This window comes from Mustela lutreola, chromosome X (assembly GCF_030435805.1).
Source record: "Mustela lutreola isolate mMusLut2 chromosome X, mMusLut2.pri, whole genome shotgun sequence".
NCBI lineage: Eukaryota > Metazoa > Chordata > Mammalia > Carnivora > Mustelidae > Mustela > Mustela lutreola.
Window position 1 is genome coordinate 12,919,360 of NC_081308.1, and position 25,573 is coordinate 12,944,932.

The following is a 25,573-nucleotide window of genomic DNA, read 5'->3' on the forward strand; positions in this document are numbered from 1 at the left end:
CGAGAGAGAGCATGAACGAGGAGAAGGTCAGAGAGAGAAGCAGACTCCCCATGGAGCTGGGAGCCCGATGCGGGACTCGATCCCGGGACTCCAGGATCATGACCCGAGCCGAAGGCAGTCGTCCAACCAACTGAGCCACCCAGGCGTCCCCAAAAACAGGTCTTTAAGCTGTCTTTAGAGCTATGGCACGTGGCAGCGTTCATCTTTGTGTTGGAGAAATGCCGAAATATTTGGAATCTAGTATGTTCACACCCAGTAAAATTCTATGGATAGAAAAAGGACTGAAAAAAAAATACATCAAAATGTTCATAGAGGTTGCTTCTGGTGCATTTGATTACCGATGCCTTTCTTTTTCTTTTCTGTATTTTACATGAGTATGTATCAACTTGAAAGCTATCAGTAGAAACTAAACACATCAAGTACTCATCAATCAATAAATTCATCATGATTACTTTAAAAAATATGATGCTGAGAAATTCCTTGGTCATCTTTGGTGCATGTTAGAAAATCAAATGATTATTTTTAAAACAGTAAATAGGGACTCCTGGCTGGCTCAGAGGATGGAGAGTGTGACTCTTGGTCTTGGGATTGTGAGTTTAAGACCCCTTGGATGTAGAAATTACTTAAAAATAAATTCTTAAATAAAAAAAATAAATAAAGCTGGTAAATAAAGGGAAAGAACCAATCATTCATCCAGCTTTCCTCAATGAACTCTGCATCAGAATGAACCGTACTGCATTTTTTCTATTTATTCACTGGTTGGTGGACATTGGTTTTTTTTTTTTTTTTCCCAAATTGGGGGCTATTATTATAATGCTGCTATGTGGGTGCCTGGTTAACTTAGTGAAACACGCGACTCTTGATCTTGGGGTTGTGAGCTTGAGCCCCATGTTGGGTCTAGGGATTACTTAAAAATAAAATCTTTAAAAACTGCTCCTATGAGCAGTTGAATACACGTCTTGGTATAGACATATTTTAATTTCTCTTGGGTACACAGCTAGGGATGGAATTGCTGGGTCATATGGTAAATTTATGTTTAACTTTTTAATAAACTGCTAAATTGTTTTTCAGAGCAGCTGCACCATTTTACATTCCCACGAGGATTCTGTGGGAGTTCCAGTTTCTCAACAATCTCACCAACACTTGTTATTGTCTGTCTTTTTTTTTTTTAATAACTTTTAATAGTCATTTTTTAAAAATTTCTTTTCAGCATAACAGTACTCATTGTTTTTGCACCACACCCAGTGCTCCATGCAATCAGTGCCCTCCCTAATACCCACCACCTTGTTCCCCCAACTTCCCACCCCCCGCCCCTTCAAGACCCTCAGATTGTTTTTCAGAGTCCATAGTCTCTCATGGTTCATCTCCCCTTCCAATTTCCCTCAACTCCCTTCTCCTCTCCATCTCCCCATGTCCTCCGTGTTGTTATGCTGCACAAATAAGTGAAACCATATGATAATTGACTCTCTCTGCTTGACTTATTTCACTCAGCATCATCTCTTCCAGTCCCGTCCATGTTGCTACAAAAGTTGGGTATTCATCCTTTCTGATGGAGGCATAATGTTCCATAGTGTATATGGACCACACCTTCCTTATCCATTCGTCCATTGAAGGGCATCTTGGTTCTTTCCACAGTTTGGCGACTGTGGCCATTGCTGCTATAAATTGTCTGTCTTTTTGATTATAGCCATTCTTAGGTGTGTGAAGTGTTATATCCTTGTAGTTTTAATTTTGTTTTCCTTAACAATGTTAAGCATCTTTTCATGTGCTTATTGGTTATTCATTTATCTTTTCCTTTTTTTTTATATTGAATAGCCTATCTTTATTCTATTTACATTTGTTATAAATATAATACATTTTTGAAAACTTGTTTATAATTAACTTGAGTAGATTTATATTTTAAACAGATCGACTCAATTGTTAAGGTTATATAATAAAGAATATGGTAATTTAAATGACAAAAAAATGTCATACTGTGAAATAGTACACTGTATGCTGAGATGGATGAGGAAGAAAGGTCATTTATCTTCTTTGGTGAAATGTCTATTCAAACCCTCTGTCCATTTTTGATTATTTTTTAAAAGATTTATTTTTTAGAGAGAGAGAGCCTGAGGGGGAGGGGCAGAGGGAGGGGGAAAATCTCAAGCAGACTCCATGCTGATTGCGAAGCCCATCTTGGGACTCAACCCCATGACCCTGAGATCATGACCCAGAAAGAAACTAAGTCAGATGCTTAACCCACTGTGCCACCAAGGTGCCCCACTCAATTTAAAAATTGGGTTATTAGACTTACTACTGAGTTACAAGAGTTATTTATATGTCCTAGATACGAATTCTTCATCTGATATATGATTTACAAGTATTTTCTCCCAGACTCGTGGCCTGTTCCTGAGCATCTTGCCTATGGCTGGTATTCCATAAGAGAATATCAAATGAATGGTTTAGCTAATTAGGCCTGCTCCACCAGGATGATCTATTTCATATCCACAGGCTGGTCCTCTAACCGTTTTGCTTCTGAGTTTACTAAAATTTTATTTAGGATTTAGCATCGTGTTCAGAAAGGACATTGGCTGGTAATTTTCATTTTTCAAACCTGTATCAACCAGGGTCAGTTAAGAGACAGAAACCACATCGTTTGTTTAAACAAAAGATGGCATGATCTCACTTAATATATGCAATCTAAAAGAGTCAGACATGTAGAAGCAGAGAACAAAAGGGTGGTTGCCAGGGGCTAGGAGGAGCGGGACCTTGGGGGGGTGTTGGTCAAAGGATACAGGGTAGTCATGCAAAATAAATAAGTTCTGGAGGCAAAAAAAAAAAAAAAACAAAACAACCCAGTCTCCTGAAAGAAAGCTCTCCTTATGCACAGAATCCAATTGAGTTGTATTCTATCCACTGGGCAAAAAAGTGCTTTTATTCAATACATTTACTGGAAAACTTGTAATTATCTCTTTAGCTTTAAGGAGGGCATGGGATGTGATGAGCCCTGGGTGTTGTACACAGCTGATGAATCATTGAATACTACATCAAAAAATGGGAGATTGGGGCGCCTGGGTGGCTCAGTGGGTTGGGCCGCTGCCTTCGGCTCAGGTCATGATCTCAGGGTCCTGGGATCAGGTCCCGCATCGGGCTCTCTGCTCAGCAGGGAGCCTGCTTCCTTCTCTCTCTCTCTGCCTGCCTCTCAGTGTACTTGTAATTTCTCTCTGTCAAATAAATAAATAAAATCTTTAAAAAAAAAAATGGGAGATGGACTCTATGTTGGCTAATTGAATTTAAATTAAAAAAGAGAGAGAATCCAGGAAAGTCACTGTTAAAGGGACATCCTTTAATTCTGTGTTCCATTCTAAAATAAATAATAGGTAATAATTTGAAAAGAGAATTTAACATAAACAAATGTTAACTGTGAAAGATAAAGAGAGGACTCTAAGGCATCATGGATGAGTGAACAAAAGGAAGAAGCTGGCATTATTAAAACTCTGAGGGGCTCCTGGCTGGCTCAGTCTGTGGAGCATGCGACTTTTGATCTTGGGGTCACGTTCTGGCCCCACGTTAGGTGCAGAGTTACTTAAAATAAATAAGTAGGGGCACCTGGGTGGTTCAGTGGGTTAAAGCCTCTGCCTTCAGCTCAGGTCATGGTCTCACGGTCGTGGGATCGAGCTGGGGCATCAGTCTCTCTACTCAGCAGGGAGCCTGCTTCCCCCTCCCTCTCTGCCTACTTGGGATCTTTGTCAAATAAGTAAATAAAATCTTTAAAAAAACAGTAAAGGGTGCCTGGGTGGCTCAGTGGGTTAAGCCGCTGCCTTCGGCTCAGGTCATGATCTCAGGGTCCTGGGATCGAGTCCCGCATCAGGCTCTCTGCTCAGCAGGGAGCCTGCTTCCTCCTCTCTCTCTCTCTGCCTGCCTCTCTGCCTACTTGTGATCTCTCTCTGTCAAATGAATAAATAAAATCTTTAAAAAAAAAAAAACCCTTAGAAAATTGGAGGAAGGGACTGAGAACCAGAGTTCGGGGGAGGGGTGCGGCTAACTGGGGCTGCTATCTTTGCGCTGAGCTATAGCAACAATGACGCTAGCTGTCCAAATGTTGGAAGAACTGCCAGTGGGATTCAGATGCTTCTGTGGGAAGGACTGTGGCTGCCAGTGTGTAGGGAGCTTTCGGGAGGAGCAAGCCTCCTCCTTTTCCAACCTTACAGTCTCTCTGACTCTCTCTCACTCCCCCTGCTGGCAGACATGTGGTTTACAGAGTCCCAAGCCCCGGAATCATCAGCCCCAATGTAGAAGGACTGGTTTGGACCTGGGTCCAGTAACGTACTGTTTGATACAAGGTCATAGAAAAATAAGGTAATATTTTCCTACATTTACCATAAATTATTACAATTTACATAATCCTAGCCCCTCCCCTTACCTGTGTAGTTTGGATGAGTTTTCTTAAGCTTCCTTTCCTTTTGTTTACTCATCTGTATGAGAGCAATAATTCTATACCTGCCTCATAGGGTTATTATTTGAAAGTTTCAGATAGATTCTCTAAGAAGCACAACAGTTCTGCGTGGTTTTCTTTTCTGAACATCTTTTACAGATATCCTTCTTTTTTTCCCCCCTGTTAGTTCCCAATTTGTTGTTGTGCCAATTTAGGTCACATATATTTTCACCAAGGACCATTTTGTATTTACCTTGTCCAGAGTCAAGAAGACTAAGCCGATCTGAAACTTAATGTGTCCAGAAATTTTAATTCCTGTGTATAGCCTTTACCTTGTGTCCTGTTCGGTTGTCTTGATCTCATTAAAAGTCAACACCAACCAGTTGATTGTCCAACCAGAAAGCTTAAAGTCTTTCGGGATTGTACTTCCTACAAGCATCAGCAGTTGGGACACCTGGGTGCTCAGTGGGTTAAAGCCTTTGCCTTCAGCTCAGGTCATGATCTCAGGGCCCTGGGATGAAGTCCCGAATCAGGCTCTCTGCTCAGAGAGCCTGATTCCTCCTCTTTCTCTCTGCCTACTTGAGATCTCTCTGTGTCAAATAAATAAATAAAATATTTTTTTTAAAAAGTGGATTTTTAAAAATAATTTTCATTTGATTTGGTTCTACCTCCAAAATATATCTTCAGATCCATCCAGTCCTTTCCATCTTTATGGCCAGCAGTCTAGTCCCAACCACCATTATCACTCACCTGACTAGAGCTCCTACCTCATCTTCCCACTGTCATCCTTAACCATTCTAATCCACTTCCCACAAACTATCAAGGGATATTTAATTATTTCTCTTTCCTGCTTAACTCTTCAGTACTTTCCCATCATACCTTGAATAAAATACAAACTTCTTACCATAGTCACCAAGGCCTTACATAATTGGATTCCTGTCTACCTCTCAGGCACATTTCATGCTCAATGTGTACTGAGAACATTCTGCTCTTCTTTCAGTTTACTGAACTTGCCAATTTTGGTTCCACCTCAGGGTCTTTGAACTTACTGTTCTCTTTCCGACTTCCCACACACCAACCCCACCCCTCCTTCTCTTCCTTTGAGTTTCAGACTTTATGTCATTTGCCCAGGGGGACCTTTGCCAACCACTCAGTCTAAGCTGGCCCCCACTTTATTATTTTCTAATCCAATGCAACACTCTGCTTTCTTCCTAGCGCTTATTGCACTGTGTGAACTTTCTCTTTTCTTGTTTATTTACTTGTTTTTTCAATATCCTTTATTAGAATATAAGCACCAGAATATGAGCTTACAAGATGGTGTCTTGTTCACCATCCTGTTCTCTAGTAAGTAGGACAGCACCTGTTTCAAAAAAGATACTCGAGATTTATGAAATAAAAAACAAAATGGAGCATTTTTCCCCCATCTGGCAGGCTGGGAATTGAGCAAAGAAAGTGGGTGAGACTCTTTGAGGTGGCTGAAACAATGGTCAGGCTGACTTTCCCATGAACTGGTGGGGAATGGGTCAACTTGGGTTCATGTACTTTGAGGTTATTTTTTCCTCTTGCTTAGGGGCTGGGAGGACCGAAGAGTTGTGAGATGAAGTCAACTAGAATTATCTACGCAAGTTTCCTTGTCTACCAAATGAATAAAAGGACCATGAAGATCGCTGAAATATGTAGAGGACAAGTGGAACACAACCTGTAGAGGAGCGTGGGCGGGATCAGGGGAACTAGTCAGAATACTGTGGCAGCCCAGGTGAGTGTGACTGTGGTTTGGACTCGGGTGGCAGCAGTAGACATGTGAGAAATGGTCATACCTGAAATATACAAGAAAAATTTTGTGATGATGTATTCACTAGACTTCTCTTTGTTTCATTTGACTTTTGCTCTATGAACTGCTCTATGAACCCAGTTCATCCTGCCCTGATATTCCATTTACATTCTCTGATGTTTGTATAGCCATACAAGTTTTTTTTGAAGTTAATTTATATATATATATATATATGTATATATATATATATATATATATATTTAAGTAATCTCTACACCTTATGTGGGGCTTAACTCACTACCCTGAGATCAAGAGTCACGTGTTGTTCCAACTGAGCTGGCCAAGGGCCACCCAATATCCATGAAACTCTTGAGCAGGTTTCCTAAAATCTCCAAGACTTAGGGTACTCATCTGTGTATTTGAACAATATTGTGGCCTAAATTCCCTGGTGATGCTGACAAAGATTTTTTGTTAGACCAAACTTTGGTCAGCCTCCTGAAACTTCTTCTAGCCCCATCTGGGCACTTTCTTATAAAATCTAGTTTTAGCAAGAACCCTAAGTTAGTTTAGCCAGACACCACATCATCCCTATCTGAACCTCCCAATATCTTTTTCTTTTTTAAATTTATTTAAATTCAATTAGCCAACATAGAGTACATCATTATTTCTGATGTAGTGTTCCATGATTCATTAGTTGTATGTAACACCCAGTGCTCATCACAACACAGGCCCTCCTCAATACCCATCACCCAGGTACCCCATCCTATCACTCACCTCCGCTTCCACAACCCTTAGTTTGTTTCCTAGAGTCAAGAGTCTCTCATGGTTTTTCTGTCTCTCTGATTTCTTCCCATTCAGCTTTCCCTCCCTTCCCCTATGATCCTCTGCGCTATTCTTAATGTTCCACATATGAGTGAAACCATATGAGCGATTGACTTTGTTCACTTAGCGTAATCCCCTCCAGTTTCCTCCATGTCGACCCATCACAACCCTACATCATTGCTCTTACTGCTTCAATGGGGATACAGGTACCCACTCTGAGTCACAGACACTAGTCTGCCACTGATTTTTGATCATCTGTCAAGACAGAACAAGGTGTACCACCTTAACTAAGCCTACCTTGCCCTTCTTTGGAACCCTCAGAGCCACATGAAGATTTCTAATTCTGCACCTAGGTAACTTTAGTGTGCATTTGTTAACATGCTTGTCTCCCTTTTTGTAGACTCTAAGAGCCTCAAAGGTAGAGATCATATCTTTTTCATATTTCTCTGCCATTATTGGATAATAAATGGGTGAAAGCAGATTCAAAATGAAGTAAGCATTTCGAAAAGAGTCATACAAAAAAGAGTCAAAAGGACATTGAGCAAGCAGAGCCTGTGCTACTTGTTTCTTTTCAATTCTCCTGTTTCAATTCTCAGAACACTATAAACTCTCCTGTTTCAATTCTCAGAACACTATAAACTTCTGACTTTTATCAGTTGCAAGTGTACCATCTCCTGGAACACATCCTCCTACCTTGTACTGAAATAGAGATAATGTAACACCTGTTAGCTAAATAGCCAGTCATCTATTAGATAGTCAGTTTAAACTCAGCCAGCACACGTCATAATTCTTTCAAAACATGTTATATAACTGTGAATTTTGCTTTGTACACCTGCGCTCTCTGCTCACTATTCAGAGCACACTTTCAATGATTTGGGGCCACTCTGTGTCTTCTGGATTACAATCCCTAAAACCTCGAATTAATGCTTTGGTAGCTTTATAGACTCTTCTTGACTGACAAATGTTTAGATAAATTGGGTTTGTTTTGTTTTTAAATATTTTATTTATTTATTTGAGAGAGAGAGTGTGTGAGCAAGAGCGAGCGAGAGAGAGAATGAGCAGGGGGAGGGGCAGAGGGAAAGGGACAAGCAGACTCCTCGCTGATCAAAGAGCTCAATATGGGGCTCGATCCCAGGTCCCCGAGATCATGGCCTGAGCCGAAGGCAGATGCTTAACCATCTGAGCCACCCAAGTGTCCCGGATAAATTGTTTTAATGTACATTTTTAGGACACGTACAAATGGCCAGCAGATACACAAAAAGGTACTCAGCATCTCTAATCCTCAGGGAAATACAAATTAAAACCACAATGAGATATCACCTTTCACCTGTTAGAATGGCTATCACCAAAAAGACAAGAGATTATTTATTTTAAAATATTTATTGAAAAGTGTTTATTTTGGGGGGCGCCTGGGTGGCTCAGTCATTAAAGCGACAGACTCTTGATTTCAGCTCAGGTCATGATCTCAGGGTTGTGAGATTGAGCCTACACAACACCGGCCTGCATGGGGCTCCGTGCTGGGTGTGGAGCCTACTTAAGATTCTCCCTCTCTGGAGACAAAGAGCCTCTTAATCTCAGGAACTGAGGGTTGCTAGGGGTGGGGGGGTAGGGATTAGGTGGCTGGGTGATGGACATTGGGGAGGGTATGTGCTATGGTGAGTGCTGTGAAGTGTCTAAGCCTGATGATTCACAGACCTGTACCCCTGGGGCAAATAATTACATTATATGTTAATTTAAAAAAGATTCTCTCTCTCTCTCTGCCCCTACTCCCCCCACTCTCTAATTTTAAAAAATATATATTTATTTGGGGGCACGTGAATGGCTCAGTCAGTGGAGAATGTGACTCTTCATCTCCGGGTCATGAGTTTAGGTCCACATTGGGCATGGAGGTTACTTAAAAAAAAGAAAAGAAAAGGGGCACCTGGTGGCTCAGTTGTTAAGCACGTGCCTTCGGCTCAGGTCATGCTCCCAGGGTCCTAGGATCCAGCCCCACATTGGGCTCCCTGCTCAGCGGGAACACTGCTTCTCCCCCTCCCACTCCACCTGCTGTGTTCTCTCTCTCGCTGTGTGTCTCTCTCTCTCTCTGTCAAATGAATAAATAAAATCTTAAAAAAAAGAAAAGAAAAAATAAAAGTATTTATTGAATATTTAAATGTTTAAAATATTTATATCTTATATATAATATTTAAATATATAGATAAAGGAGCACCCGGCTGACTCAGTTGGTACAGCATGTGCCTCTTGATCTCGGGGTCATGAGTTTAAGCCCCAAGTTAAAAGGTTACTAAAAAAATGGTTACTAAAAAAATGAAAAAGTATAGATATAACACTTGAATTTATAAATACAATATTTAAATATAGAATATTTAAATGCTTCAAAGTATTTATTTAAAAATAAAATACAAGTGTTGGGTAGGGTGTGGAGAAAAAAGAATCTTTATGCACTGTTAGGGATGTAAATTGGTGCAGCCACAATGAAAAACAGAATGAAGTTTCCTCCTAAAATTATAAATAGAACTACCATATGATCCAGCAATCCCACTTCTGGGTACATATGCAAAGGAAGTGAAAACAAGATATTGACAAGATATCTGTGCTCCCCTGTTCATTGCAGCATTATCTGCAATAGCCAAGATATGGAAACAACCTAAGTGTCCATTAGCAGATGAATGGATAAAGAAGATGTGGTGTATATACACACAACGGAGTATTATTCAGCCACTTCTGACAACGTGATGCCCCTTGAGGACATTATGCTGAGTGATACAAGCCAGAGGAAGTGATTCTACATGGTCTCAATCTTAAGTGGAATCTTAAAAGAAAATTCATACAAATAGACTATAGAAAAGTGGTTGCCAGGGTATAGAGGGTGGAGGAAATAGGGAGAGGTTAGTGAAGTGTACAAAATGTACATGTTATTACAATCACGAGTAAAATCAGGCATTTCTCATATTATATATGTATATATTTCCTATAGGTATATGGTTACATACATATATATTTACTCCCTACACATAATACACAACATAACATAACAATAGTAATAATAAACAATAACATAATCACAAATGGAATTAATTGTTTTTCATATAAATATTTATATTTGCATTTTTCATGGGATAGAAGTTTACTTTTATTTCATCGTATTTATATACAATCGCTATACAATCGCAGGATGTGCATTATTAAGAGACTAATTCAAACATGTTTTCAAATTATATATGTTTTGTTTTGTTTACTTTGTAAAACAGCAAACTTGAAATTCTGAAAATTTCATAGCAACTATGTGGGGAAAATCTGCTATTACTTATTCTGAAACCAGAAATTATAGCTCGGCGGCCCTCACAGAAATAAAAAGTGGCTTGACATGACATATTAGATGTAGAAATAATTACTTAGGTGGAAAAAAGAGAAAATCTTGTCAATCTCCTTTGGGGTGGATACACATTAAAAGTTTTAACAACACTTGAATCCAGAAAATCAATCATCTCAAAAAATTTTTAACAGCCTCAGTATTTTTCATACTTGTGTTTCTGAAAGAAATGAAAATGGAGAACCCAGGAAACAGGGTGATGCTATTATACTCGTTAAAATTTCTATTTTTAATACCCTAAATTGCTTAGCTGTCATTTCATTTTGCATTTCAGCTTGTGGTTGGCTTTGCAAGGCTAACATTTTCTTTGGTGACAGTTCTTAAACCAGAAGAATCTGGCCAGTAACTTCCCTATTTCATAGAACGTTTAAGAACTTTAAAAAAAAAAAAAAGTCATGTAGTTGGTCTAAGAAGGTAAAGGAATGTGATATTTTGGTAGGTGGTAACTTTTTGTTTTTATTTTGTTATGTTCTTTGTTTTTCACTTCTAGACCCACACTGATGTTTTCCAGGATCCTCAGAACATGTAAAGGTAGCTATATTTAATCATTCTTTTGTAACAGAGTGAGTTACTGACATAGAAATTTGTGTACTGATTTGTATCTTATTGCATTATTATGCTGTGGGCTTGTCAGAAAGATGACCACTAAGAAACCTTCTCATATCTATTATATCCAGTCAGGACTTGCATCCTGAGCTCTAGTCTCTAGGCCTCTTAAAGGAGATGAGAGTGTCTATGTTTCCTAGAAGGGAGAATTTTGATGGATTCGACCAAACTCAACAGTATGGTTGGCTTCTTGGAGACTGGGAGTCAGGGTTGGCTTCATGTGTGAGTGACCCATGTAGTCACACAGGGCCCTGTACTGTTATTGTTTTGAAATTCTTCATATTTTTGAACAGGGGACCCTGTATTTTCATTTTGCACTGAGTTTCACAAATTACATGGCCAGAACTCCTGTGAGGACACAGGAGTGAGTGTGGCGGTGGAGCGAGGGTGTTTTCTTTCTCTGACAGGGAGACCACAGGGATATTTGAGGATAGGCCATGGTGTGCCTTAGGAATCACTGTGAAGATCCCCAGAGTTGAGCTTGGCAAGGAGTAAATGGATCTGCCAGAGGAACCGCCTGCTTTGGTAGGGACAGAAAAACTTGGACAATGACTCTGGATTTCCCAAGCCCCAGGGTTCACGTCTAAGTTAAATGAGAGTCTCCCTCTGAAAGACAGATTAGGCATGTGTAATGAGTTGAATGAGGTCCTCCAAAAGATATGTCTGCTTGAATCTTCAGAATGTGACATTATTTGTAATAAGGGCCTTTGCAGATGTCACGAAGGTACGCATCTCAAGAGGATCGTGGATTAGTGTGGGGTCAAGATCTGACGACAGGTACCTGTACGAAAGACAGTAAAGGAGAAGATGTAGAAAGATACGTAGAGCAGAGAACCACATGAGGTTGGAGGCAGAGATTGGAGAAATGCATCTTTAAGCCAAGAAATGCCAAGGACTGCCAGCAGCCTCCAGAAGCTAGGAGAGAGAAACCAACCCTGGCAACACATTGATTTTGGACTTCCGGCCTCCAGGCTGTGAGGAAATAAATTCTATTGTTCGAAGCTACCAAGTTTGTGATAATTCGTTATCTGTAGCCCTAGGAAACCAATACAGCCCGTGTCAGCAAAATGCTTGGCTATTGAGATTTAATTTGGTTTAGAGGGGGAAAACGGGTTTCACCTCTTTCAAGGTCAGGAGTTGTAGTGGACGTTCCTCGTGTCATGGTCTTCTTCTGCAGGAAAATACAGTCTTTCCCAGAAGACTCCTAGAACACTTTTCCCAGTGGCCAGTGTTGGGTCACATGGCCATCCTCAGATGCAAGGGATCTTGGGAAAGTGGATATTTAGCAAAGGGAGTAGAACAACCAAGGTTGAATTACAGCCTCAAAGAAAACAGGAGTTTAGGGCGCCTGGGTGGCTCAGTGGGTTAAGCCGCTGCCTTCGGCTCAGGTCATGATCTCGGGGTCCTGGGATTGAGTCCCGCATCGGGCTCTCTGCTCAGCAGGGAGCCTGCTTCCCTCTCTCTCTCTCTGCCTGCCTCTCTGTCTACTGTGATCTTTCTCTGTCAAATAAATAAATAAAATCTAAAAAACAAAAACAAAAACGGGAGTTTATTCACAAACAGAATGTGCATGGGTCTGGGGACAAGAGATAATAGCCAAAGTACATCATCTGACATAATATGGTATTGGTATAGCTAAAAATTTGTAAGGCTAAATTACATTTGAATGTGAGTCAGAACACTGACAAGGTGATGATTATTCTGTGACCTCTTGCTCCTAAAGGGGGATCACTGGGCGAGTCCAAAGGGCATTCCCTCGGAGCTCATTAGAAATGCAGAATCTTGGCCCCAGGCCAGACCTACTGACTCACAATCTGCACTTTAACAAGATCACTGGGTTTGAAAGGCATCGGTCTAGATGACTCACTATAACGTGACTAAAGGACTCAAGATAAACCACGCCAGAAACAAACTGGCATCACTACTCACGAGCACAGCAAAAGACAAGTCCAATAATAAGACTAGTAGAACCAAAAAAAAAAAAAAAAAAAAAAAAAAAAAACAAACCTTTGAAATGTTGTCATGTAAGCATAATGCAATAGGTACACGGGAAAAAAGAAAAGATTTGCAGGGACTCAACTTTAAGTGGAATGAGATATAATTGATTCCTACACCATCATCGCATTTATGGTCATACTCAGTAAAATTAAGTTCCTTACAGCACATAAAGGTGCCAAATGAGAAGTCTTCACCCCACAAAGATGGGCTAATCAAGCATTCAAACTGATTAACCCTTAAGCAGAAAGATCTGCTGTCACTGGCGAGAGCCAACATAAAATTTAAATAAGTGGGGGTGAACCTACCTCAGAAAACCAAGGCTTCCTTTCTGTAAGATTTTGATTCTTTATTGAAATACTTTGTGCGTGAAAATGAAGTTTTCCTCTTCGTCCTTTAATGAGACCCTGCGGTTGATTTCATGCCAATCATTCTCAAGCCTTTTAAAGAGCCATTGATTGGATATATATGTGTGTGTGTTTGTTGTCTCAGCCTCATTTTGTGGGACTAGAAATTCTCAAGATTAGCAATGTCTCCCAAGGCCAGAGTTCACTTAGACCATCGCCTCCAGCTCTGCTTGTGGTGAGGCTGTTTATTTAGAACACACACACATAAGCCCCAGAGTTGGCAGTGAAACACTCGTGTCAGCATTTTGCTTTGGAGAGGTCACACCTATTTATTTGAGCAAGGGTATTTGCTTTTTAACAGTGAAACTGGATCGGTATAAAAAGCTATAGTGGCTAAACGTTCTGCTTGAATTCATCTGTTTCATCACATTGCTCTCTCAGACTGCAAACTCGATAACTGCTTCTTGAAAGGGGATAAAGTAGGCAGTGAAAAAAGGCAGATTGAGGACATTAAAAACAGACACTTCACCAAAGAAGATAGAAGAATGTCCAAAAAGCACACAAATGATGCTCAAAATCAGTAGTCATTACAGAAACGGAATTAAAACCTCAGTGAGGTATCACTACACTGCCTAAAATAAAAAAGACCGATAACACTGGCTCTTGGCAAGACTGTGGACTGAAATCTTCTCGAACTGCTGGTAGGAGCGTAAAATGGTACAACTTTAGAGAACTTTTTGTCAGTTTTTTATCAAGTTAAACATGGGTCGACTCTAGGCTCCAAGAATCCAACTCTTAGGTATTTTCTCGTGAGTCACGAAAACATTTGTCCAAACCCCCCCCCCCCAAACCCCAAAAAACTGAACAAAAACTTGTTTGTAGCGACTTTATACATAGGAGCTCCAGACTGAAAACCACTCAGATATCCAGCAGTAGGAAAGTGGGTTATCACATAATGGTGTCCTTGTATAATGGAATACTACTGAGTAATGAAAAGGAAATAAACAGGGCAACAGCAACATTATGTTGAATGAAAGAAGTCATTCCGTTGGATTCCATGTAAACAAATTCCAGAACCAGTGAAACTGATAGTGATTAGAATCAGAAAGTGATTGCGGGGGATTGGGGACTGGATGGGGCTGCTCTGGAAAGAGACACAAGAAAACATTCTGGATGAGAGATATATTAGGGTGGTGGTTACATGGGTATATAATTGTGAGAAGTCACTGACCTGTATATCGAAGATCTATGCATTTTTTGTGTCAATTGTATGCGCTTCAATTTAAAAAAATAAGAGCTGGGTCACCTTACTGGCTCTGTCAGAGGAGCGTGTGACTCTTGATTTCGGGGTTGTGAGTTCAAGCCCCACATTGGGTGTAGAGATTAGTTAAAAATAAAATCTTGGGGCGCCTGCATGGCTCAGTCAGTTAAGTGTCTGCCTTCGGCTCAGGTCATGATCCCAGGGTCATGGGATCGAGTCCTGCATTGGGCTCCCTGCTCAGTGGAAAGCCTCCTCTGCCTGCTGTTCCCCCTGCTGTGCTCTCTCTATCTCTCTCTGTGTGTCAAGTAAATAAATAAAATCCTAAAAAAAAAAATCTTTAAGGGGTGCCTGGGTGGCTCAGTTGGTTAGGCATCTGCCTTTGGCTCTGCTGGAGTCGTGGTCCGGGGGTCTGGGAATTGAGCCCCGAGGGGGTCTCCTTTCTCAGCAGGGAGTGTCTCCTTCTCTCTCTCCCTGAAGCCCCCCCCCCCCGCTTGTGCTCTCTTGCTCACTCTCTCCTTCTCTCTCTCAAGTAAATACGTCTTTCAAAATAAAATCTTTAAAACAAACAAATAAAATAAAAAGTAAAAGCCCATCCCACTTCCACACCATCCAAGAGAAACGTCTGTCCAGACAACCCACAGTACAGAACTCTCTCTTTCAGGCTGGAATTCTTCAGGTAGTGCTTTACCAGCCCACCTTGGAGCTCTACACTGGATCTTCTAAATGGGTTACTTATCTGAACCTGATGATTCTGGAGTTTCAATCTCACTTTGGTATTTCAGTAAAAGCTGCCTTTCTTGCCTCAACTTTAATTTTGTTTCCTAGCTTTTCCTTGGTCCTTTGACTATAAGCATTTGTTGGTGAGGCACAATATATATGAATAAAAGAAAAAAATATCCTCTCTTTTGGGACTTACTTTTCTCTCTCTCTCTCTGTTTTTACAGGAAGCACAATAGTGTGTTTTGCTTTTCTAACTGCCAGATCTGATGCAATGTAACTACTTAATTAGATCAGATTACTGTTTATATTAAACTCGAATAATGATTAAACTGGAAAATTTCATGACAAGAACTTGTAGGTGAAGTCAGCCAAAATCAGCCACTGCTTGTCTTAACCTATCCTTTGTGTATCCTGCCTCAGTCACTGGGAGGTACTCAGGCAGAGCTGACAGATGAATGGCCCCTGTTAATGGAATACATCTAGGTCACGGTTAAGCCTACATCTGAAGCAAAACATGGGCAGCAGCACTTCCAAATCTCTCTTTCAACACTGCCATATGGCAGGAACACGGGTGGTGTTCTGGAGAGGTCTTTCTCCCTGATACTCTGTCTCCCTGGTGTACAATCTATCTCCAGGTCCAGAGTTCAAAGCCTCTCCAAATGATAAGATTTTTTTTTTTTTTAAAAGCTTGTTAAATTGAGGGAGAACATAGATACAGTTGTGGTAGCCAGTCCTCATAAATGGACCCAATATTCAAGCCCTGGCTGCTCTTCCCTTCCCACAATGAATCTGGCTGGTCTGTGACCTGAGCTGAACAACAGACTAGCAGAAGTGGGTGGCCCTGGGCCATCTCTAGGCTGGGCTTTAGGATCACTGGTATGTTCTGCTTCCTTCCTCTTGGAATATTTGTTTTTGGGAGCCCTCTCGTTTCAGATCCTCTGAGAAGAAAACACTAAAACTAAATTAGAGATGCAAGGAACTGATTTGGGGGAAATGCTAGTGAAGGAAAAAAGGGAGAGAGAGAGCGCACATGGGAGCTGGCTGGGAAAACTTTGAGATTGTGCTGTCGGTCTGACACTTGTGGAACAAGGCATGCAAACAGGAAGATTGGGTGGGGAACAGGGCAGCTCTGAGAAATTCTTGCCCAACCTGATGCGGAGCCCCAGAGAAAAGATCGCCCATAAGAGACATTCTGTGATGGGCAGGAAAAGCCCAGCTCTAGTACCCTCACTGTACCCAGTCATTAGCTAGGAAAGGCCCAGGGAGCACAGGGCCTCCATGTGAAGGTTGTTGTAGATCTCGAAGTTATAACCCCTAGAGGCTGTTAGCTAACTCTACTGCTCCTCACAGCAGGTTCTCTCTTGAAGGGAGGTCTGAGTGGCATACTCCCACAGCTGCTGTATGTAGCTGCCCTACTGGAGAGACCCTGTGGAGAGGCCATGTGAAGAGGAGAGAGCCTGAATCTACATGGAGAAGGAGCAAGGTCCAGTCACCTCAGTATCCCGGATCCCAGGTGAGCCTCCACAGGACTCCAGCCTCCGCCACCATCTGACTGAAACTCCCGTAGGAGAAGCCTTCCAGTCAACCCACAGCATTGTGAGTGATTAAAAAAAAAAAAATTGTCATTGTTTTAAGCCAGTAAGGGTTGGGCTGGTTTGTTACGTAGCAAGAGCTAACTGAAACAACAGTGAAGTTCATAAAATGCACTAATCTTATGTATAGAGATCTATGAATTTTGACATATGCCAACTCCTATGGAGAGATCACTCAGATCAATATATAGAATGTTTACAGCAATCCAGAAGGTTCCTTTGTGCCCTCTTCCCAGTCAATTACCCCCCCCCAACCAGAGATGCCACTCTATCAAGTTCTATCACCACCAATTAGTTTTGTATGTTCTTGACTTTCATTTAAATGGAATTATACAGCATACACTTTTTAGTGCCTGGATTCTTTCACTCATGATTATGTTGGCAAGAGTCATCCATGTAGTTGGGTGTAACAGGAATCTGCCCGCTTTTTATTGCTGTATGAACGTACTATACTCTGTTTATCCACTGTCCTGCTGCTGGACATTTGGGCTGCTTCTAGTTTGGGGCTAGTCTGAATAAAGCTGCTTTAAACATTCTCGTGGAAGTCTTTTGGTAGACCTATGCACCATTTTGGGGGGTTCTATCCAGCAGTGGAATTTTTGGGTCACAGGATGGTATCTACTTAGCTTTAGAGAACGATACCAAACTGACTGAACATTTTGTAAATAAATTTCTTATTTAGTTTAATAAATAACAAATGGTACATCCAAGACATTTAAGTAAGAGACCCTCCTACTTGCTTGTCTTTCTCCCCCACTTGACTTACGGCTCCGTGTGGGCCCGAATCATTTCTATCTTCATATAGTGCAGTGCGTAGTATAGAAGGGATGCAGGACCCATTTTTTTTTTTAAGATTTTATTTATTTATTTGTCAGAGAGAGAGGAGCGAGAGTGAGCACAAGCAGACAGAGTGGCAGGCAGAGGCAGAGGGAGAAGCAGGCTCCCTGCTGAGCAAGGAGCCTGATGTGGGACTTGATCCCAGGACGCTGGGATCATGACCTGAGCTGAAGGCAGCCGCTTAACCAACCGAGCCAACCAGGTGTCCCCTTTTTTTTTTTTTTAGGACCTATTTGTTGAAAAAAAAAAAAAAACACCAACAATAAATAAAGTGTCATAGTTTAACACTGAGAAATACGTGGTTTTTTTTTTTAAGATTTTATTTATTTATTTGATAGAAAGAGACATAGCAAGAGAGGGAACACAAGCAGGGGGAGTGGGAAAGGGAGAAGCAAGCTTCCCGCCAAGCAGGGAGCCCGATGCGGGGCTCGATCCCAGAACCCTGGGATCATGACCTGAGCCGAAGGCAGACGCTTAACGACTGAGCCACCCAGGCACCCCGAGAAATACGTTTTTAAGAGTGGATTTTAGGGGTTTCCTGGGTGGCTCAGTGGGTTGAAGCCTCTGCCTTCGGCTTGGGTCGTGATCTCAGGGTTCTGGGATCGAGCCCCGAATCGGACTCTGCTTGGCAGGGAGCCTGCTCCCCCCCACCCCCTCTGCCTGCCTCTCTGCCTACTTGTGATCTCTGTCTGTCAAATAAATTAATAAAATCTTTAAAAAAAAAAAGAGTGGATTTTAGGTACTGTGGTCAATCAAGGAAGGAGAAAAAGACTTAATATTTTTCTGAAACTTCCAAAGATTGATGATTTGTAATCACTTGACCACAGATATATGGATAGGGATTTCATATGCTTTCTACTAGATTTTCAGTTTTGTGTAGACACACTTAGAATAAAATGATAAATTGTGAAGTCTTTACAGTAGCGCTTTTTCATCTGGGATTTGTGGGGGCCTGAAATTGAATACAAAATTTTCTGTGCAAATAAGTATTTCATTAAGGACTCATGGTTCCAAGTGGCAGAAGCTCAACAAAGATTCACTTAATGTAACAAAGGAGATTTGATGTCAGGGTCTTGTTTGGCTCATGGAGTCCAAGGAAGACAAGCTCAACCATGATCCAGAAGGGCACAACCCAGGCAGCTCAGGGTCTGGGGTCATGATCCATGTCTGCACAGGGATACCTCATGCTCCACTGGCCTAAGGACATCTGATTGGCAGAACCCAAAGCACATCTGAAACTCTAATTTCAGGAGGATCTGGAAAATGTAGAGTTTTTTTGTTTGTTTTTTAAAGATTTTAATTTATTTATTTATTTGACAGACAGAGATCACTAGTAGACAGAGAGGCAGGCAGAGAGAGAGGAGGAAGCACGCTCCCTGCTGAGCAGAGAGCCCGATGCAGTGCTCGATCCCAGGACCCTGAGATCATGACCTGAGCCAAAGGCAGAGGCTTAAGCCACTGAGCCACCCAGGCTCCCCAAAATGTAGTTTTTAACTTTCCAATTTCTTTTTTTTTTTTTTAAGATTTTATTTATTTATTTGACAGAGAGTGAGCACAAGCAGGGGAAGCAGCAGGCAGAGGGAGAGGGAGAAGCAGGCCCCCTGCTGAGCAGAGAGCCCGATGTGGGGCTCGATCCCAGGACCCCGAGATCATGACCCGAGCTGAAGGCAGAGCTTAACCACTGAGCCACCCAGGCGCTCCTTAACTTTCCAATTTCTATAGAACGGAAGCTCCCTAAAATAATGTTGTAATAGATCACAGGATTCTATCTTTAAGACCCCAGGCTCAGCTTGAAAATCCTTTTCCACTGAGCACTGGGCCACCAAGGGCATGCAGTCGTCCCTGCACCTTATCGCATTGCCCCCAGACTGATGATGCATAGCTCTGGCTTTTGTTAAGAAAAACAATATACCGAACTTAGAAATAGACCAAATGATGGCTGCACGTCCTTTCCAAGTCATAATGGAGCACTGGTTACAGCATCATGTCCTATAATGGATAACATAACTGTCTATCCCAGAAAGGCAAACCACAAACTTACAGCAAAAACTGCTTAAGCTCCGGGCACCTGGGTGGCTCATTCGGTTAACTATCTGCCTTCTCAGTTCAGGTCATGATCCTGGGGTCCTGGGATCCAGTCCCACATTGGGCTCCCTGCTCAGCAGAGAGTCTGCTTCTCCCTCTCCCTCTGCCTCTCCTCCTTGCTTGTTCTCACTCTCTTTGTCTCAAATAAATAATGCAAACTTTTTCAAAAGAGATTTTATTTATTTATTTGACGGAGAGATAGCACAAGTAGGCAGAGAGGCAGGCAGAAAAAGAGGGAGAAGCAGGCTCCCTGCTGAGCTGGGAACCCTATGCGGGGCTTGATCCCAGGACCCTGGGATCATGACCTGAGCCAAAGGCAGAGGCCCAACCAACTGAGCCACCGAGGCGCCCCAATAAAAATTTTTTTAATTAAAAAAAATTGCTTCCTCTTTAATTGTTTTAACATCAGCCCATTCAAACCCATATGTTGCAAGGCTCCAAAACTTACATAGTTTACAAATCTTGGCACATGCACAGCTCATTCCTTGCCCAGACCAGCCTTAGAAGATCTGAGCCCAGCCCCCAAAGCCCTATATGTGTGTAACTTCTCTAACTTCCTTCTTTTAAGTCACTCCTGAAACTGTGAACCTGGGGCTCTCCCAAGTTTAATAAACCTATTTTATGTGACCAAGGGGTGGCTCTGGCAGTCTTCGTGGGAGCTTTGAGAAAGTCCATGCCCTTCGTATTGCTGTACAAAAAATACAGAGTGAGAGAAAAAGACAAAACAAGAACATCTCCAAATACAATTCGAAACAAGGTTCTATTATTACAGACTTCAAGAATTAGGAATGAATCAACGGGAGTAGCCTTCATCCTTGATTTGAGGATAATAGGTCCCTGCTCACCTTTGCAGTCAAACCACAGTGGACCCCTGGAAACTGCTGGAGAAGGAGAACACTGAAGAAGTGTTAAATCCCAAGTGGCCACAGTCTCTCTCCCAACAAATCACCACTTACCAGCCAAAAAGCACAGGATGACTTTTTTGTTCCCATCTCTCTGCAGTATTTGACAACGTTGATCACTTCTTCCTTAAGATTCTTCCGTAGACGTCCAGGATACCATGCTTTCTGGATCATCTTTCATCCTCTCCGATGACTTCTTCTCAACTCTAGATGGACAGGGAGATCAAGCAAACAAGATAAGGAATAAGAAATGACCGTTGAGATAGTAGTTATGATGTCATCCATCGTCTTAGCAGAAGCAGTGCACGGGAGGAGGCAGAAGACAGATCGAAGGGACAGAGGAAGGCGAGGAGAAACAGTGATCGTGGATCTCTATTTCAAACTTGGAGATTGTTACTGCTTTTATTTATTTGGGAATTTTTTTTTAAGATTTTATGTATTTATTTGAAAGAGAGAGAGTAAACACGAGAGAGCACAAGCTGGGGGGAGTGGAGAGGGAGAAGCAGACTCCTCGCTGAGCAGGGGGCCCTACGCAGGACTCCATGTGGATCCTGGGACCCTGGGATCACGACGTGAGCTGAAGGCAGGCACTTAACCAACCGAGCCATTCAGGCACCCCGGGGTTTTCATATTTGCTTGCTTTTTGCTCTCTCTTACCTAGTTTATTCATGCAGTTCTCTAAGCAGTCAGTGTCCGTCTGCCATGCACGGGAGCTACTGCCAGAGCTGCGGGGCTGCAGAGGTGGCCGAGACCCTCCCTGTCCTCTAGGAGCTGGTATCCAAGTTGACACCAAGCCAAACACAGTGGGAGTCACAGAAGATGATGAATGTCCTAGGAGCCTCCATGTTATCTGGAGAGATTTGTTTTTAAAAAAATTCAAGAGGCTCAGGGCGCCTGGGTGACTCAGTTGGTTGAGTGCCCAGCTGTTTGATTTCAGTTCAGGTCATGATCTCGGAGTTATGAGATTGAGCCCTGTGTTGGGCCCCACACTCAGTGCAGATTCTGTTTGAGATTTTCTCTCTCCCTCTCTCTCTTACCGTCTGACCTTCCCCCTGCTTGCGTGAGCTCTCTCTCTCTCAATAAAAATCTTTAAAAAAAATTCGAGAGGCTTGAACATATTTACGTAGGAAGATAAAAGTTAGAGGTGTGTTAATGTGCTTTCAGGTTACTTTATAAAACTGAATCTTAACCACATTAACCCACAGGCGTCCATTGCCTTGAAGATTTTAAAGATTTTTACAGCTGGTGGGGCGCCTGGGTGGCTCAGTGGGTTAAAGCCTCTGCCTTCGGCTCAGGTAATGATCCCAGGGTCCTGGGATGGAGCCCTGCATCGGGCTCTCGGCTCCCCCTCTCTCTCTCCCTGCCTCTCTGCCTACTTGTGATCTCTGTCTGTCAAATAAATAAAATATTAAAAAAAAAAGACTTTTACAGCTGGAAAGACACAATGTCTAGCTTTTAATCACCAAAATAGTCTCAGAAACCCATTTCAGAGGTGGTGAAAACAATCTATTCCCACACAGTTTACCACCCATATTAATACACCTTAACTGTTCCAATGTTTTCAGCAACATGACTTACCTACCCCAGGAAGCTTTACCTTAGGAAAATAAAAGTGTTAACTTTATTGTTTAGTTCAGAAATGATTTTTTAAAATATTTTTAATAAAAAATTTAAAAGTTTTAAATAAAAGGATTTTATTTATTTATTTGAGAGAGAGAGAGAGAGCGAGCACAAGCAGGGGGAGCGGCAGGCAGAATGACCCTGACTGAGGATGGGATTAGGACTGCCCTGGTTCGGGAGATGGGCAGGCTGAGCAATTTGCAGGAGGAGCAAAAGGAAGCAAGAAAGAGGCCTTGGGACTTTGAGGATTAAGGATATGCCTGGAGAAGAGGTCCGGAGTGTCATTGTAGGTAGAGCTAGGAAGGCCCATGGGCATGATGCTTGTTTTGAGTTCCTTGACCCTGCCCAGTGGCAAAACCCGTTCCTCCTTGTAACCATCCACCGATTACATTTATGTAGTAAGGCATGTTTTCTTAAAATATGGTCAGAATTTCTGGTGGGCCTGAATCTGGCCTTTTTAAAAAAAAATTATTTATTTATTTGACAGTGAGAGAGATCACAAGTAGGCAGAGAGGAGGAAGCAGGCTCCCCGCTGAGCAGAGAGCCTGATGCGGGGCTCAATCCCAGGACTCTGAGATCATGACCTGAGCAGAAGGCAGAGGCTTAGCCCACTGAGCCACCCACGTGCCGGGCTTTTTTCTTTTCTTTTCTTTTCTTTTCTTTCTTTCTTCCTTCCTTCCTTCCTTTCTTTCTTTCTTTCTTTCTTTCTTTCTTTTTTTTTTAAAGATTTATTTGTTTATTTGAAAGTGGGAGAGAGCGAGAGAGGGCATCTATGACTGGAGGAAGGGACAGAGGGAGAGACTATCCAAGCAATTTGCCTCTGAGTGTGGAGCCTGACTAGAGGCTCTATCTCCAGAGCCAAGAGATCAAGACCTGAGCCAAATGAACCCAAGAGTCAGATGCTTAACAAACTGAGCTCCCCTGGAGCCCTTCAGGTTTTTTTTTTTTCTTTTTTTTTGAAATAAACACCCCAGGTTATGATTTACACATTTGTTTTTCTTTATTTTTTTAAACACACATTTGGTTTTAAGAACCAATGATCTAAGGGGAAGAAGCTAGTACAGTGGAAAAGGTTAAAATTACTGGTGAGAATGATCTTATTATTATTCTTACTGTTGTAATATGGAGAATGCTTGTAAATTATTCAAATTCCAGCTTTTCAAAGAGATGTTTATTTCTCTTATGAAGAAAAATTATCCAAGGGACACTTGGGTGGCTTAGTTAAGCGTCTGCCTTCGGCTCAGGTCATGATCCCAGGGTCCTGGGATGAGTCCAGCATCGGGCTCCTTGCTCAGCGGGGAGCCTGCTTCTCCCTCTGCTTCCTGCAACCCCTGCTTGTGCTCTCTCTGGCTCTCTCAAATAAATAAATAGAATCTTTTCAAAAAATGATGTTCAAGTGGGGCTCCTGGGTGCTTCTGCTTTCGGCTCAGGTCATGATCCCAAGGTCCTGGGATCGAGCCCCACATCAGGTTCCCTGCTCAGCAGACAGCCTGCCTCTCTCTTTCCTTCTGCCTGCGGCTCTGCTTTACCTGTGCTCTCTCTCTATCTCTCTGTGAAATAAATAAATAAAATCTTTAAAAAAATGATGTTTGAGAAAAATTATCCAAAACATATAAACAAGGTAAAAGAATGACCGAACGTATTTTCTTCTTTCCTTCTTTCTCTCTCTCTCTTTCTTTCTTTGTTTTTCTCTCTCTCTCTTTCTTTCAAAATTCCATTTATTTATTTGAGAGAGAGAGAAAGAGTGAGAGCACTGGAGCAGGGGGAAGAGCAGAGGGATAGGAAGAGGGAAAAGCAGACTCCTTCCTGAGCTCGGAGCCCAACCAGGGGCCATCCCAGGACCCTGAGATCATGACATGAGCCGAAATCAGATGCTTAATCAGCTGAGCAACCCAGGTGCCCTCAAATGTATTTTCAGTGTGAAATGGCAGCACTGTCCAGCCGATCTGCCCAAGGATAATTGTATTCTCCGGGAGTATGTACCTTTGTTTGCCATACTAATTTCTATTAATTAGGCTTCATGCTCTGTAAACTTCCATATAAGCTTTTAGATTTTTGTTCAGTAGAGATGCCTAGCAGAAATGACACCTCCAAAGGTTATGATTTTAATGTCTTATAGGAAATAAACAGTTTCATTGCCAAGTAAACTTACTTCAGCATGCTGTTCCTGCTTGAGTATGTATATTCTATTTCTCAAATGACCTTTGAACCGACTTTGCTATGCCATGGGTTTCTTTTTTTTTTCTTTTAGGGTTTTCTTTTTTTTTTTAAATTTTTTATTTTTTATAAACATATATTTTTATCCCCAGGGGTACAGGTCTGTGAATCGCCAGGTTTACACACTTCACAGCATCTTTTTTTTTTTTTTTTAATAAATATTGTGTTTTTGTTTTTTAAAGATTTTTATTTATTTATTTGACAGATAGGGATCACAAGTAGGCAGAGAGGTAAGCAGAGAGCGAGGGGGAAGCAGACGCCCCGCTGAGCAGAGAGTCCGATGTGGGGCTCGATCCCAAGACCCTGGGATCATGACCTGAGCCGAAGGCAGAGGCTTCAACCCACTAAGCCAACCAGGTGCCCCTATGCCACGGGTTTCTTAATTATAAATTAAGTCAATTTTTTACACACATTCATTCTTTCTTTTTCTAAGTTTTTTTTTTTTTTTTTTTTTTTTTTTTTTTTTTTTTTTTTTAGTTCCAACTCGTTAACAGACTATGTAATATTAGTTTCAGGTGTTCTATGCAGTGATTCCGCACTTCCACACATCACCCAGTTCTCATCCCAAGTGCTCTCCTTCCTCCCCATCCCCTGTTCCACCCATCCCCCACCCACCTCCCCTCTGGTGACCATCTCTGTGCTGTCTATAGTTATGAGTCTGTTTCTTGGTTTGTCTCTCTCTTTCTCTCCTTTCCTCCCTTTGCTCATTTGTTTTGTTTCTTAAATTGCACATATACACACATTTATTCTATATTTGGGAATACGCAGGAGTTGGGTGAAGATCTGGGGTCTAGCTGTTCCTTTAAAAGAATTTTCACCCACTCTGTTTTTGGCTTTACCCCACATCTCACCCTCAGAGGGCCTTCTTCTTGTTCCTAAGCTTTTCTGCAGGTTCTGTGACATATGGCAGCTGACTTATTACTGGTTTCCCACTCTGCAGGCCCTTAGCTTTTTCTCCTTGTATCATGTGCCATGTGGCCAACCACTTTACAGATTTCCAAATTTTGCTGT

At 41.9% G+C, this 25,573-nt stretch overlaps 2 long non-coding RNA genes across 2 annotated transcripts in view; one reads left to right on the forward strand and one right to left on the reverse strand.

Annotated features, from left to right (window-relative positions):
* The window catches only part of LOC131821897 (uncharacterized), a 32,016-nt gene extending 15,051 nt beyond the window's left edge, over nt 1-16,965 (forward strand). Inside the window, exons 2-4 of the long non-coding RNA XR_009350013.1 lie at nt 5,985-6,170; nt 10,871-10,911; nt 16,660-16,965. This is a non-coding gene — a long non-coding RNA (uncharacterized LOC131821897). The remainder of the gene's footprint in view (nt 1-5,984; nt 6,171-10,870; nt 10,912-16,659) is intronic.
* The window catches only part of LOC131821896 (uncharacterized), a 45,952-nt gene extending 24,262 nt beyond the window's left edge, over nt 1-21,690 (reverse strand). Inside the window, exons 1-2 of the long non-coding RNA XR_009350012.1 lie at nt 21,383-21,690; nt 20,780-20,931 (exon numbers count right to left, since the gene is read on the reverse strand). This is a non-coding gene — a long non-coding RNA (uncharacterized LOC131821896). The remainder of the gene's footprint in view (nt 1-20,779; nt 20,932-21,382) is intronic.
* Between the last annotated feature and the right edge of the window lie 3,883 nt (nt 21,691-25,573).